At 38.4% G+C, this 16608-nt stretch overlaps 1 long non-coding RNA gene across 2 annotated transcripts in view; it reads left to right on the forward strand.

Moving 5' to 3' along the window:
- LOC137490239 (uncharacterized) overlaps positions 1 to 16408 on the forward strand; it is a 138843-nt gene extending 122435 nt beyond the window's left edge. Inside the window, exon 7 of one of the 2 annotated variants that reach the window (XR_012408064.1) lies at positions 15747 to 16408. This is a non-coding gene — a long non-coding RNA (uncharacterized lncRNA). The remainder of the gene's footprint in view (positions 1 to 15746) is intronic. The other variant, XR_012408065.1, reaches the window with a different exon arrangement.
- The last annotated feature ends 200 nt before the right edge of the window (positions 16409 to 16608 follow it).

Below are 16608 nucleotides of genomic sequence, written 5' to 3' on the forward strand. Positions count from 1 at the left end.
CTGAAGAAAACTTAAATCAAATGTGGAAAGCTTGGTGATTTTTTAAAGTCTCTTTATTACACTGAAAGATCGAAAGAACAGCTTTTATATGAATTATAAATCACATTTTAATAGATCTATTGCATTATTTTAAATAAAAAATTTGTGTTGCCCGTAAATGTCTGATATGTTAAAATATAGATCTCTCAAATAGATTTGTTTGATCTATTTCAGGATGCAGATGACTCCATCACACTATTTTAAGTGTGTTTACATGCAACAAAAACGACCATTTGTCTCTGCTCTTAATAGTTCAAAAATCAATACCATTTCCATCTTACCCACAAAACAGATGAGGTCTTATAACCAATTAGAATCTCTTTACTTTTGTACCATCGCATATTCATTTCCTCAGTGCCAAAGTCATGACATTTTGTTCAGTGTCATTAGAATGACATTTGCTCTATTTAAACACACTTCCTCTCAGCATAAACAAATAAGCCAGCTTTAGTTTCCCCTCCTACACACACCAGACAGTCTCGATTCACTTCAGCAACTCTAAAAATACTCCCAGACGTGCCTGCACACACACTTGTACACTCACCCTGGACGAAAGAGGGTTAAGAGTGCAACATGGGTCACACACACACACACAGCCTTTCTGTATCTCCACACCGGTGCTAGTGCCAAGGGCAAAACACCACCCCTTCAAACACACACATATACCGTGGCCGGCATAAATGAGTACACCCTCACATTTAAATGAATACTTTCTGTGGGATCCTGTACAATGAGATACTTGTGCAATTCTAGTCCATACCAAATTCAAATTGTAAACTATTCTTACAAAATAATTTAAGATCAGGGAAAAGAAATGAAAAAATAAAAGGGGGGCTAATCATTTTGGAGGTTTAATAGTTCTGATTTCAACTATATTTCAAATAATTGTCAATAATTGCTTTTAGCATTTCTTTTCATCAATTAATTCTTAAAAAGTAAAGTGTATTCACAAAATTATGAAACAGAAAAAGGTCCTCAACACTAAATATTATTGATTGAGGACCAGTAATGATTGATCATAGTAGAACAACAAATTATCAGATCAGATTTTGATTTTTGATTTCCATGTAACACTAGTTGTTTCCATCCAAAGATGCGAAATAATTCTTAGTTTGCATAAATGACGTGTGAATAAAGCAGCGTTTTCATCCAATAAGTCAAAGAGAACAAATTGTCACTTCCTAAATAACTGGCGCCAAATGTCAAAAGTAAAAATATAATGTGAATCTTTTCTTTATTTAATAAATGACTTGCACCTCAGAAGACAAATGCTGACACGAAATGGCGTCCACTCACACACATTTTTACCATCACATGATCTCTTATAACAAAATCACATGATGTTAATTTTAATGCACATATTGGAATTTGTACAGTAATAGTGTTTTCTTCGCATCTTTTCTTATCGAATTAAAAGTTTATTCTACTCAGTTATGTGCATATATTTTGTTTGCACATTTTTAAAATCGATGCGCATCTTGGAGTTTCCATCAACCAATTTTTTTATGCGCACATCCAAAAAATATGTGGATGGAAACATAGCTAATGAAACTGAATGAATTGTGACCACTGAATAGTGACACTTTTTTCATATTGTAACTTTTTACAATTTTTGGTCTATCAAATTACCAGCAAATAAAGGAGCTGCCATTTAATGAAAGGTTAATTGTCTAATAAGGAACTTATTGACTCAAGTTCGTGTAAGCTACAATTAACATCAAATGGGAGTTTTGAAGGGCAACACCAAAAAGTTACACTGTTTAGGATCCCAATTTAACCCATATTTGTGCTACAAACCATATATGTACAATTGGATTTTAACACTGTAACCCCAGATGGTGTAAGAAGGGCACCAGATATTCAACACCTCACAATTTGCTGTGTATTATTGCTCAGATAAATGCAGCCTTGGTGAGCACCTTAGGCTTGTTTTCGTCCATTCATTAATTTTCCTTTGGCTTAGTCCATTTATTCATCAGGGGTTGCCACAGCAGAATGAACCGCCAACTTATCCAGCATACATTTTACACAGCGGATGCCTTTTTAGCTGAAATCCAGTACTAAGAAACACCCAAATACACTCATTCACACACACTGAATACGGCCAGTTTAGTTTATTCAATTGAACTGTACCGCATGTCTTTGGACTGTGGGGGAAACCAGAGGAGAACACAGGGAGAACATGCAAACTCCACAAAGAAATGCCAACTGGCCTAGCCAGGACTCAAACCAGCGACCTTCTTGCTGTGAGGTGACAGTGCTAACCACTGAGCCACCGTGCCGCCCCAGGCTTGTTTTCAAAACATTAAAAAAATATTGCTTATCCAAGACTCTTGACCATCAGTGTATTTTGTTCATATTTTCTGAGACTTGGGTAAAAACGTCTTTTAAAAAAAGGAACTCATTTACTTAGAACACTGTACACACACACACACACACACACACACACACACACACACACACACACACATACACACACACAGTGTCCTCCGGCAGGCTGTGCTTCAGCTCTGGCTCAGGCCCCAGCGGCCACAGGCTGAGGAATGTGTGAGAGCCATGTGTCAAATCCCCAGACTGTGGGAAAGTGCTGCTCTCTGCTGAACTCTCCCTCCTCCTCCTCCTCCTTCTCTCTCTCTCTCTCTCTCTCTCTCTCTCTCTCTCTCTCTCTCTCTCTCTCTCCTCTGGCACTCTCCCGGCGCCCGCTCTGCCCCACGTCGGCCGCACACAGGAAATGGAGGGGGCTGCCAAAAGCGCGTCGCCTGGAACTATGACTTCCGAAGAACGTTTTCACGCCAATAACCCTCCTCCCTGAACCCTCCACTTCCCTCCCTCCCCTCCTCTCCTCTCTCCACCCTCCTACTCAGGCTGCTGATGGGGACATGACGCGGGCCCACTAAAGAGTAGAGCTGAGTTTCTACATCGCATTTCCTTCACAGAAGTGTGTTTCTGTTTTTTATGTGCTATTGAAGGTAAATAAACACTCAAAATAATCTTTTTAACTACCAGAATCTTGGTCAATGCAACGTTTTATTTATTTGCTTTTTTTACTTACATATAAGCATAATATAGGTAAAATTGACAGGTTTATGGTGGCGCAGTGGGTAACGCTGTCACCTCACAGCAAGAAGGTCGCTGGTTCGAGCCTCTGGCTGAATCAATTGGCATTTCTGTGTGGAGTTTGCATGTTCTCCCCATTTTGGCATGGGTCTCCGGATGTTCCGGTTTCCCTCACAGTCCAAAGACAAGTGGTATAGGTGAATTGGGTAGGCTAAATTATCCGTAGTGTATTGTGTGAATAAGTGTGTAGGGGTGTTTCCCAGTGATGGGCTGCAGCTGGAAAAGCATCCACTGCGTAAAACAAAACATATGCTGGTTGAGGTGGTGGTTCATTCCACTGTTGCGACCCATGATTAATAAAATGACTAAGTCGAAAAGAAAATGAATGAAGGACAGGTTTAAGTTCTGTGTGCTTGCTTTATGTATTTATTGACTGCTGTTTGATTTCTCTGTGACCATTTTCAATGGCTTATTGGCTTATTTATTATAATTGATTGATTGATTTTACTTTATGCCCATGTATAAAGAATTATATACACACATTTACATATTTTAAGTAAGTCAGCTGAGCTGTCTGCAAACAATTATATATATATATATATATATATATATATATATATATATATATATATATATATATATATATATATATATATATATATAATTTGCTTAAAATATATATTTATCTCGACTTGACCTTGACTTTTATTATTTGTTTGAAAGAGTTATAAAAGATGTAATACATGCTATTTCATGGATATTTGATTTGTGGGATTAAGTGATATTTATTTTTATTTTTTTTTGTTTTCTTTTAGGTCTTTATTTATTTATTTATTTATTTATTGCATTTCTGTAATTGACAGTTTGAATCTGCATCACAAGTGTGACTTGACATCAACACAAAACAATATACAGAAAACAATAACATAATCAATAACTTTATTTTAACTGCACCCCTAGCAGCCACACAACATCATAAGACGTTAATATTAGGTTAGATTTAGGTCACGAAGTCAGGTGACCAAAATTAAATGTCTAGCCAGTGTCTAAGGACAACGTTATTTGGATGTCCAATAACGATGTCAAATTACATTGATATTTGGTTGATTTTAGGTTGTGTTGGAAAGTGACCAAAATCCAACGTCTGATAGATGTCATGGTAGTAACGTCCGCACAACGTCAAGCTGTAGCATGATTAAACGTTGATATTTGCTTGATTTTAGGTTGGACGTTGGACATTGACGTCGGCCTGGCGTTGGGTTCTGACGTCAACCTGATTTTCATTTCCAAACAAAATCCAACGTCCCCACTACGTTGGGGTACAATGTCAATATGACATTATGTTGACGTTCTGTGCCGGCAGAGATGTATCACATGTATCAAAGTGCTGTTTATCAATATTAAGGACAATAGAATCTGCAAAGATCTCATTGTATGTAAAGTCTCGTCACAGAAAACTGACAAAAGGTTACAGATGTTCAAGAAACATCTTATAACAAGGCCTTATAACTGCTGACAAACACAACAAATGAACAAGGAGAGCATTTGCCTTTCCCTTATATAGAAATCTTTCTAAAAATATCACCTTACACCTGCCACGGACCGGCCAGACACCCACTACAAACTCTCCCATATGAATACAACACACACACACATTTTAAAGCTAATGATATCAACAGCCGCTGCTCATGTAGAGGAACTCCTAATGATTCTTCCCGTGTGTGTAGAGGTCACAGGTCAAAAATAAAGGGGCCATTTTAAAACACAGAGCTTTTACCTCATGCACACTACTCTGGAGATTTCGAACATTGAAAACTGAGACTTGGAATAGGGGCTTTAAAATAGGGTTGCGTTTCAACATAAATGGAGCAAAATACTGACTTAAGTACTGAAAATGATTGTGTTTCCATCTCTGATTGGTAAAGATTTATTTCATTTTTGTGAAGTGAGCTCAAGCTCAAAGAAACAGAGGAGGCAGAAAGCATAATATGTAGAATTTATTTGTTACCACAATATTTCTTTATTAATTACACACAAATAACAGTATTAGTATCGAAAGTATATAATAGAAAGAAAAACTGTACCTTTATTTTATTTAAAAATAATGGTTCGAAATCTGTCACTGATGTCCATTCAAAAAAATGATCACTGCTGCTTGTTCAAACCTGTTGAAAATGAGCTGAAACAACACAACTCTTGTAATTACTTTGCCCGATTTCTTTATTTTATGTTCAGTCCACTAAAAATTTGTAAACCATTAAGTTAATTTAAGCGTTTTGTATTGTGACAACTTCCTGGTTAGGGGATTATAGTTCCCAGCATGCTTTGCGTGAAATTAAATTAAGAGAGGGAAATGTTGAAAATAAAAGCAATCTTAGGTGTTCAAAGTTAACAGAAAGACTTGTTAGAGTTTAATCTTCACTTTATTTGAAGATTTAGAAGAGTTTCATGTAAAGCTTTGAGTTTTGGGATTACCACTTTGCAGAAGCACCCATGCTTTGGATGTTGGCAGCTTAATTAGCAAATATGAAGTTTGTTGATTTGCTCAGTGAGCAATAATTGTCCTAAAATGAGTTCTGAGATCAGTCTCAATCAAGTATATATGTAAATCATGAAATACGCTTAAAAATGACTCTTTTAGTTAATTTAGGATAACGTTAAATAAAAAAATAAGAGACTTGTACATAATATACATACATTGTATTATTAGACCTTTGAGTTTAAGTTAAATAATGAATTAATCTAGATTAAAATGGCTCATTTGAATTCTGCAAAAAGCATTCAGAATATGTGTGCTACCCAAATAATAAATCTTTGAGGACAGGTTTTTCAGGCCAGGTGATGCACCAGGGGCTCATCTCCTGTTTCCAAACTGCATCACAAACTGCTTGAGAAACTGTTCTACTATGATAATTAGTGATGAAAATAAATTCAATAAATGTTCAATAAGATGTACTTGTGTTTACTAACTGTTTATTCAGCTAAACCTGAATTTTGAACTGCAGGCCTACATAAGCTTCAAACAGCAATTTTTGATTATCTTAATCTGACTAAAGTCATAATTGAACTAATCAAATATGAAATTAAGACGTGGAGTATGCATATATTAATGGCATTATTGAAGTAAACACTGCCATCAAACTATTACTGTTAGGTACTTTTCGCCATATTTTCCGACAAGATTCACACACAAAAATACACACACAAACACACATCGTGAAATGCGGAAGTTTTTTTCTTTCCATTTGGTGTGCATTATTAAATTCCGTAACACTCTCAACAGTCCTTACTCCGTATTTGTGTCTAATACCCCAGTTTGTCACGGCAGGATAAATTAAAATGTTCATTAGTTAAAGTGAAACTGCCGAACTGCAGTTAAAATCAGGCATCCAGCTGATTTAATTCAGAAGGCAAATTTTTTGTCAGACGGCTTACTGGTCAGGTATACATCCACGCTAAAATATTAAGGTAAAAGTCACCATAGCTTGTGTAGAATAGACCCAGCTCCCAACCCAACTATGAGAATAGACTAACGGCGATATTTTTTTGTCACGCGATAAGAGTCTCGCGTTAACGCCGATAACGGCCCACCACAAATTGAAACTTTTATTTGATAGAATCATGTTGGACCAACTCAATTTTATTTAAATATGTAAATAGTTTGTTTAGTTGGAGCTAAACACATGTGTTGGATAGAAATCCTGCTCTCAATTAAATTGAGCTCATCCAATGAGTTATTTTTTTGAGTGTGGTAGCTTTTTATATTGGTACATTAGAGATACATATTATAACTCAGAATTAAAGTGATGCACTTTTTTCTTTTTTAGTTACCAATGTTTCTTTAAAATACTAAAATGGGCCCTATAGGTAAAAATGTGTACCACCCCATAAGAGCTTTTATATCTTTATTTCTGATAGTTTCAAACAAAGTCGTATTATCAGTATGACCAATAATTGAGTATTTTAAGATGTCTCTGCATTGCTGTATTTACATTTTTGTACTGTTGCTTAGATTTTCTGAATTTTATGTTGTTATTTTCTGACCACATATATCATTTAAAGGATTTACTGCCAATGTAAATGTGTTTTTCCCCTCTAAGCACAACGTAGCAGTAAAATTCCATTGGAATTTATGTTTTATTTAATAATTGTATATAGGCTGCACTATTATACTAGAATTGTATCTACTTTTAACTTCTGGCAGCTTTTTTCCATCTTGTAGTGTGCATGAAGTATTTTTCTAATACCTAGAGAATTCTCCAGAATGGACAATGATCATTTTTATTTAAAAAATGCCTTGGTAAAATGAAATACGTAACCTCTTTGGCAAAGAAATTTAAGCAACAGTGACAATCGCTCACTCAAAAATGCTATTAACTAACATCTTAGTCATTTCCAAACATTCATTTGTTTGTTTCTTTGTTTGTTGTTAGGGCCTGTGGTTCATTTGTAAATGAGCAGAGGTGCATGAGTATCATCAGTTTTGGATGGACAGCCGTGATAGTGAAGTGTTCTGGAACACATCCACCTTCCTGTTTGGCAGGGTAGCATTTCAAAGGCTGGTGAATTGGCACAATAAGAATCAGTTCTCTGTGTAACATTTAAACACAGTCACAGCAGTCTAACATCACTCACTGAACCTCAAATTCCCACTGTTTAGTCCAACACTACTCTTTATTGTGGAAAAACTTAAAAACTTACCTCAGATTATTTCAAGGGCCAGTGCCCACAGTTAGTAGAATAGTTGACCCAAATTATAAATTCTGTCATCATACCCACTGTCCACTTGTTCTGAAGCTGTAAACGTTTCTTTATTCTGTTGAACATGTTATTAACCAATGACTTCCACAGTATTTTTTTTCAGCTATGGAGATGGCATGTGAGTAATCCAGTTTATATAAAAGCAGATTTCCAATCTCAACCTTTGTCAACTCAGAGTTTCTCACTAAGTAGCAGGGTTATGCTTTAAAAATCAAGCTGGTCACATTCAATTGGCATTGAGTCCAGCTAAAGTTGATCTGCATGTTGGAAGTCCTGTTTCTGCAGAGTGATAGAAGGGGGATTTGTGATCCAAAACAGAACAGCTGTCCTGACCTCAAGAACACACAATACAAATGTTTCTGATAGTTTCTGGCTTTTTGCAGTAAAGCCACTAAATGCAGACCTGGTGAGCCATGTGGAAACCAAGAGTCTTGTGTACAAACAAACAGCACTCCTGGTGGATGACATTCAAGTAGGCTTCAATATTCTGTAAAGATGTCTTTTTATTTTTTATTTTATGCCATTATGATATATTCACAGTTGTACAATGTTTCTATGTGGTATTTACTCTCACTGGCCACTTTTATTAGGTACACCTTAATACCGGGTTGGACCCCCTTTTGCCTTCAGAACTGCGTTAATCCTTTATGGCATAGATATGACATGGTGCATTATCCTGATTGAAGTAGCCATTAGAAGATGGGTAGACTGTAGTCATAAAGGGATGGACATGGTCAGCAACAATACTCAGGTAGGCTGTGGCGTTGACCTGATGCTTAATTGATATAATGGGCCCAAAGTGTGCCAGGAAAATATCCTCCACACCATTACACCACCACCAGCAGCCTACCCTTTTGATACAAGACAGGATAAATCCATACTTTCATGTTGTTGAAGCCAAATTCTGACCCTACCATCCGAATGAAGCAGCAGAAATCGAGACCAGGCTACCTATTTCCAATCTTCTATTGGTAAGCCTGTGCAAATTGTAGCCTCCGTTTCCTGTTCTTAGCTGACGGGAGTGACACCCAATGTAGTCTTCTGCTGCTGTGGCCCATTTGCCTCAAAGTTTGATGTGTAGTGCTTTCAAAGATGATCTTCTGCATGTCTCGGGTTGTAACGAGTGGTTATTTAAGTTACTGTTGCCTTTCTATCAGCTCAAACCAGTCTAGCCATTCTCCTCTGACCTCTGGCATCAACAAAGCATTGGCACCCACAGATCTACTGCTCACAGGATATTTTCTGTATTTCTAACCATTCTCTTTAAATCCTAGAGATGGTTGTGCGTGAAAATCCCATTAGCTCAGCAGTTTCTGAAATACTCAGACCAGCCCGTCTGGCACCAACAACCACGTTCAAAGTCACTTAAATCACCTTTCTTCCCGATTCTGGTGCTCAGATCAAACTGCAGCAAATTGTCTTGACCATGTCTACATGCCTAAAGACAATGAGGTGCTGCCATGTGAATGGCTGATTAGAAATTTGCGTTAACGAACAGTTGAACAGGCGTTCCTAATAAACTGGTGAGTATAATTTAATGCAAATAAAATTAGATTTGTATATAAATAATAATAGCAATGTCAAGAATAAACTTTTTCAGTGTAAATAACTATTATTATATAATAACAATCCTGAAAGGAACTGTTGGCCTAATTAGTAACTAATTCTAAAATATGTGAACTTTTAAAATTACTAACACATGATATTTTAAATGTGCACATATTTACAATTATTGGTATTTCAAATGTTTTGCAATGTCTAATCATGCAATTTTGTGCTGGAATTTAAGCTTTGCTTCTGTGAACCTTAAACCCCGCGCCTTCCTTTGATTGACTATCTCGGTCATGAGTGATTAGGACTCTCAAGGCCCTAATATACAGTAGTCAACATTAGAAGTGAATCGAAACATTTCCTGTAAGTTGTTCTAAAACTACTGAACAACAGTCATGCTTGAAGAATATTTTTAAAAAACATTTTTGATCCACTTTGTTGACTACGGTAGTTCACAGTAAAGGCTGATTTATACTTCTGCATCAAACGCACCCGTATGCTACGGCGCTGACGCATAGCCCTTCGCCGTGGCCGTCGGCATCACTGACGTGCACCTCTCAAAAAATGTAACTACACGTTGCAACGACGCGTAGCGCAAGCTCTGTGATTGGTCGGCTTGGTAGCACTGACAAGTCTGGGCGGGACCGAGAGCCGCGGCAATGGTGCGAGCCTGATGGAGCAATTGTTTACAAGTGCGGAGTGCCGTGAAGGAGCTCCTGATGGAAAGTTTTGTTTTGTGTTTACCTCATTGTTAAAGTTGTTGCACGTCCGCCGGTTCCAGACTCAAAATGAGCGAGTTTGAGCCCCTTGTACATCCCGGAAGTGTTCAGGAAAAGCAAAACAGCAGTGAAGAAACTCCCCACAGAGGAACATTTACACCTCACTGCCAACTAGCGTTTCGGAAGTGTTAATGCAGACCAACAGAGGCAGCGCGCAGAAGTATAAATGCACAGCTACAGGCGTTGCATGCGCTGTGGGTCACGCCGGTCACTTGACGCAGAAGTATAAACTAGGCTTAAATCGAAAACCAACATGTGATGTAATTTCAAACAAAATCAGGCCCAAACAAAGTTGGAAACAGCTTACCAAAACTGTAGAACTTCTGGATAAGTTTGCTTTAACTGGTAGACGTCAGATGTCCACACTTACAGTAAGCATTGTAGTTGAAATGTACAGATGTAAGCAGAAACTGCAATGAACAGTTACATTGTTAATATTTTTTCCAGTTATGTAATGTATATGTAATGTAATGTTATGTAATGCAACGTCTGTCCTGAAATGTCATGAAATTCTCAATGACCTCACAATTGGGCAGTGTATGTATGAACAATATGGCACAGCCTGTAGTGAATGACAATCAGCTGATGTGCTGCCAGTGTAACTGCCCATGTTCTAACCTCTGCGCTTAGTTACCTGTTGTGAACCTCCGCTCCGAGCTGCCATCTGCTGTGCTGAGCCAACGCCAGCAATAGAGCCAGTGAATGGAGGAACGGTGAAGGGGTAATTTTGGGGCAGGCTGAGGCACAGCGTGGTCTCTTTCCTTGCGCCCGGGAAGTTGAATAACCACCATATGCCCCACATTGGCCTGGCATTCTCCCATCAACTCTGGCCTCAGAGCGGCGTGCCAGCTTTCAGCCACTTTTCCCACACTCTACCCCAGGAGAAAGGCCAGTGGGCTTTCCCATAGGTCGCCCGCCTGGTCTGCCACTAGCCACCTCCTCACCCCCAGCCTCCTGGCGTAATCCTCCTTGGCACCCACGACCAGGCTCAATTCAATCCCAATGACTGGCTCACAAAAAAGGCCGGGCTGGGCCGGAGACATGGGACCAGGCGCCTGTGTATTGAACCCTCTGTGGCCCGAATGCTTGCGCCCGTCATACAATGGGTGAAAAAAAGGAGGAATGAAACGCTTGTCTGTCGCCGTCAGCCTTCAGTTGGTGAGACCTGCTAAAGATACAATGTGAGAGCGAGCGTGTGTGTCTGCCCGCTGACAGCTTTTCTGAAGCGCTGTGTCATCCGTGAGGAGACACGCTGGCGGAGCACGAGCTGCCCCCTCTTTCACACACACACACATACACGCACACACACACATCTTCCCTCAGGATGGTAGCTGTAAAATGCCACTTTTAACTACATGGTGACACCAGTTTCTAATTGATGAGTAAATGGAAATTGGAAATGTTTTTCCTTGATTACACCAAATCAAATTTGAATCAAACCATTTAAATGATGCAGGATTTAAAATATTTCTATCTATTACAACAGTTAGAAAGACAAATTATTAGAATTTAATTGATTTTAATTGTATAAAACAAAAACTTTAAATTAGTTTTTATGTGTGAAAGGAGGATAGATGCCCCATTTTTCCTGGGACAGTCCTATATTTCAGCTCTACTCTTAATGTGCCGACTTTATCAAAAAATAAATGCTAAATCCTGCACTATACAGAATCATGCCCGTAAAAATATAGAATAAATAAAAGAATAAATAAAATCTAACATGGAAGAAATTTTCCTTAGTTATAGCCAGATAAAAAGGATGCAGGTAGAAAAGGTATATGGAAAAAACAGTGCAACTTCCTGAAATGTATTGCACCTCAGTAGTTCATCCAAAAAAATATACATTTTGTCATTATTTACTCACCCTTCATTTGTTCCAAATCTGTTTGAGTTTATTACTTCTGATAACAAACAAATATCTTCTTCGAGAAAGGTGAAAACCTATAACCATTGACTTCCTTAGTATCAGTTTTTCTTACTGTAGAAGTCAATGATTATAGAGGTTTTCAGCTTTCTTCAAAATATTTTCTTTAGTGTTCAACGAAAGAAAGAAACTCATAAAGGTTTATAACTACTTGCAAAAATATTCATTTTGAGAACTATCTCTTAACATAATCACTGAATCAGTGTTTTTACCTTGAAATGACCTCATCTTAAAACATCTTATTAACAATGTCATGTAACTCATTAAGTTTACCTTAGGCATAACCAGTCAGTATAGAAAGCTCAGTTTGCAGGAAAATAATAATATTAAAATTTAATTGCTTGCTGTAATCTTTAATGAGGCGACCAACTAACCAAATAAACCAACTGGACCGACATTAACCAAAGATCCGATAAAGCCCAACTGCCAACTGTCAACTTAATGGGCCCCTGCCCTAAAATATTGTACCATCACTTGGCTTTTTTTTTTAAACTTATTTTGCCCTCAAACTAAGTATGCTGGCGTCTTTATAGCTCGACATCACGAATGTATTGTAATGACATCCAATGCAGTACAGAGTTTGTTGTTAGAAAGTTATATTGATTACATTTTATATATATGTTATTTACATAAAGCTTTCAACATATTAAAACAGCTTGTCACCCAGTGATAAGCACAGTTATTTGACAAAATTAACGTTAAAGTGAGTGCCGTTTGTCTGACTTGTCTATTTGTGATGTTACCATCCCAATGGATATTGGACAAGACGAAATGGCCAAGCATCCAGTCTGAAATTTACAACTATCTCATTGAAACTCCAAGTGATTTTACAAGAGAGAAGTTAAAGGCCTACAAGTCTTTGGATGCAACAATTTTGTTCTGTGTGGTCATGTGCAAGAAATAATGGTCCATGATTACCAGATTCAAAACTACATAGTATTAAAAACAGAGGTTCTGCATAGCCAAAGACAAGGAAAGAAGATGGAACTGTACAAGGCCTGGGTAATCATCAACAAGCAAAACAACTGCATTCTGACAGCGAACTGCACCTATATGGCAGGGTATGTGAACGTACATCTTTACATTTCTTTCTAAGCATTCAGTGTCTGCAGTTTAATTTACCATATTTAACTGTTTTTGCTGAAATCATTGCTGCAATCAAAAACGAGTGTGTATGATTCAGCAAAACATGTGTATAATAAAGCATAGCGTGAACTTACTTGATATAAAATGAGAACTTCAGAGTCAAGCATTTTTATTTAGGTCCTCACTCCATTCAGCTCTTATGATGGCTATTAGTCAAAGACGTCTGCGGTTGGCATTAACAGCAGTGTGGTGTACGGAAAAATTTAAGTTTTCTTTTTCGAATTCAAGTTTGGCATCCTACCGCACAACATTTTTTGCAACTGGAATGCGAGGTTGAATCCGTGTCATGTAATGTGTGATGTAGATTGGTAATTCCCCTAAATGCACAGAGTGACCCGCCCACCCAATTTCCTAACCCCAACCGACAGTTTTAAAAAGCAATTCAAAAAAAGAAAAGTCCTTGCCTGATTTTTACCACGTTTTCAGATTTTACCACATTCTTACACTGTTATTTACTTATTTGTTTTATTTTTTGGCTTCTGTTTTGGTCTTACCTGCTTTCTGGAACCATTCTTTGTTGGAATTGAACCCCATCTTCATGGTCAACTCCTCTCTGCATCATGTTCAATTGGCTTCATGACTCTGTCTCCTCTCCACCAATCAGCTGGTGTGTGGTGTGCGGTCTGGCGCAAAATGGCTGCCGTCGCGTCATCCAGGTGGATGCTGCACACTGGTGGTGGATGAAGAGATCCCCCCCATTGTGTAAAGCGCTTTGAGTGCCCAGAAAAGCGCTATATAAATGTAAGGAATTATTATTATTATTATTATTGTAGTGTGTTGATGTATATGGAAAGCTACTGGGCAAACTGGTAACCGTCCATATTGAGGTAGCGGTCAGATGGTAAGCATCAAAAAAGGAACGGCATTATACCTCCCTGTAGCATTTGTTTTAAAGACGATTTGCAGCCATATGTATTTCTGGCTACATAACTCGTGATCTCCAGAAACGTATAGGACTACATTTTCAGAATGAGCCTGTGTTGTTCATAAGAATTCGTACTCATTCATACAATTTAGTACAATTTGCTCATCCTCCAATGACCTTTTGGGTTTAGGGGTGGGGTTTGGTGTCACACCTCATTTTAGAAATCATACATTTTCATACGACTGTATTTCGTACAAAATTCTTACAAATTAGCTATTAATCTGACAAAACGTAAAATAGTCAACCCAGGCTCATTCTGAAAATGTAGTCCTGTGGACGATTTTGGAGGTATGTATGGCTGCAATTAATTTTTTTAAGCGAACGATACAAGGCGGCATGACGCCGTTCATTTTCGCACTTACTGGCTGACCGCTTATCTTCATGTGGTGGGCTTACCCGCTGCAACCAGTAGCTGTGTACATCGGAGGACTTGAGACGCAGAGAGGAGCTGACCACGATGACGATGATGACCGGGTTCGAATCCAGGGAAGAGCGGCTCCAGAAATCAGGTAAGACAAAAACAGAATTCAAAAATTAAAGTGAACAAGTTCATAACAGGGTGAGAATGTGGTAAAATACGAAAACATGGTAAAAATCATATAAGGGCTTTTCTTTTTTTGGACGGCTTTTGTAAATTGTTGGTTTGATCCAAATTGTTGGTTGGATCAACCGGTAAAATTGGTTGGGTTTAGGGAAGGAGGAGGGTGGGTCAGCCGATTGGCCGGTCGCCCAGTCAATCATTCAGTCAGTCAGACAGATGGTCTTTCGACATCGGCCTCTGGTGGGTTTACGTGAGAACAGCGCAGGCGCGAATGGCACTCGCGAGAGACATTTGAGATATAAAAAAGAGAGCACACAGCAGAACTGCGTGAATTAGCAAAAACAAAAACTGCAAAAATATGTACATCTCAGGAGGTATTTCGTTGTTTTCAGAAACGTTCACGGACTACGTTTTCAGAATGAGCCTGGGTTGAAAATAGTTATGTTTTCTCATGAGATCATGCTGTCCTGCCAGGTCCAAACTGGTTTAAAACACATTTCCTGAACCACACCTGAACCAGCAGACTTTCTTTCCAACTAAAAAAATAAAAGAATTGAACTCTTGTCACATGTCATTATATAAACATATGTCATTCAGGTTTAATTTCTCTAAATTCCTGAATTTATTTTTATTTACTGCTAAATTTATTGTCATAATAGTTTCTTTGCAATAATAACTCGCAAAGCATGTGCTACCGTGCAGAGCAAAATATTTTACTGATGCAAACCCATAAGAGAGACATGTTTATCCTGGGATGATTGTCATGGATAGTTTACCACCAATTAGACAATCAAGTTTGTCAATCAAGACAATCACAGAGATTACTGTCTGTAATTGCCAGTTCCTCAAAACATCCTGCCTTAAATGAACATATACTCTGACACACACACACACACACACACACACACCTACATAATCAGCGCAGAGAGATTAAACTAAAATGCACTATTATAGAAGAACTGACATGGCCTTTCAGTTCAGCTTGTTTCTGACAAATCTAAAGACCGTATCATTGTCTTTCAGATTACCTGTACAAATATGAGGAAACGGCGTGCTGTATGTCAGGTGCCACGGGCCAGTGTGTGTGGGACCAGTGGGAGTGGCAAGGCGCCAGGCTGCCCTTATCAGCCCCTACGGCCCAGTCACCGCTCCCGAGAGACGGCCGGGGAGGGAGCCAGGAGTCCCTTTGTTGTTTTCTCTGATCTACGACCGGCCTTTATGGCATGCTCTAGATCACTATCACTGTGGGAAAGACAGAAAGAAGGCCCTGGGAGGGTGTGCGTGTGTGTTTATGTGTGTGATCGACCGAACAACCTCTGCCTTTGACTCTCCGACAACTATCGCAGGGCCTGTCGCTGCTGATATTGCTCATAAAGAAGCCCTCGACCAGCTGCAGGGACGCGGGCGGATGATAAGAGTGAACTCTGACCTCTCGGTTCACCAGTCACACTAACAACACAGACATCAATGAAGTCATGAGGTATGTCAAGGCAATTACAGGCAATATATGACTTATAGTTATCTTGTCATCTGAGCTGCGAACATCATAGGATATTAAGTGCAAATAAATTTGGACAATTGGTCAACTGGATGAACACATCATTCCTCAAATAAAAATTATTTATCTGGTTTAATGTTAATATGTTGTGAAAATAAATGAATACATGTCTATAAAAGTATACCTCAACATTTTTTTTTTATTTGTCATTTACTCATCCTCATGCTGTTTCAGATGAACAGTCATTTACACAAAGAAAGACTGAGTCTTAAATGACTGTGCTGTTTTAACCCTCTATTTAGTATAATATGGACAAACTCAAACCCCTAAGCAGTTGTTTAATAGATGTCTAATAGACATACAAACATAGTCGTCTTGGCTAAAACA

The sequence above is a fragment of the Danio rerio genome, chromosome 6 (assembly GCF_049306965.1).
Source record: "Danio rerio strain Tuebingen ecotype United States chromosome 6, GRCz12tu, whole genome shotgun sequence".
Taxonomy (NCBI): domain Eukaryota; kingdom Metazoa; phylum Chordata; class Actinopteri; order Cypriniformes; family Danionidae; genus Danio; species Danio rerio.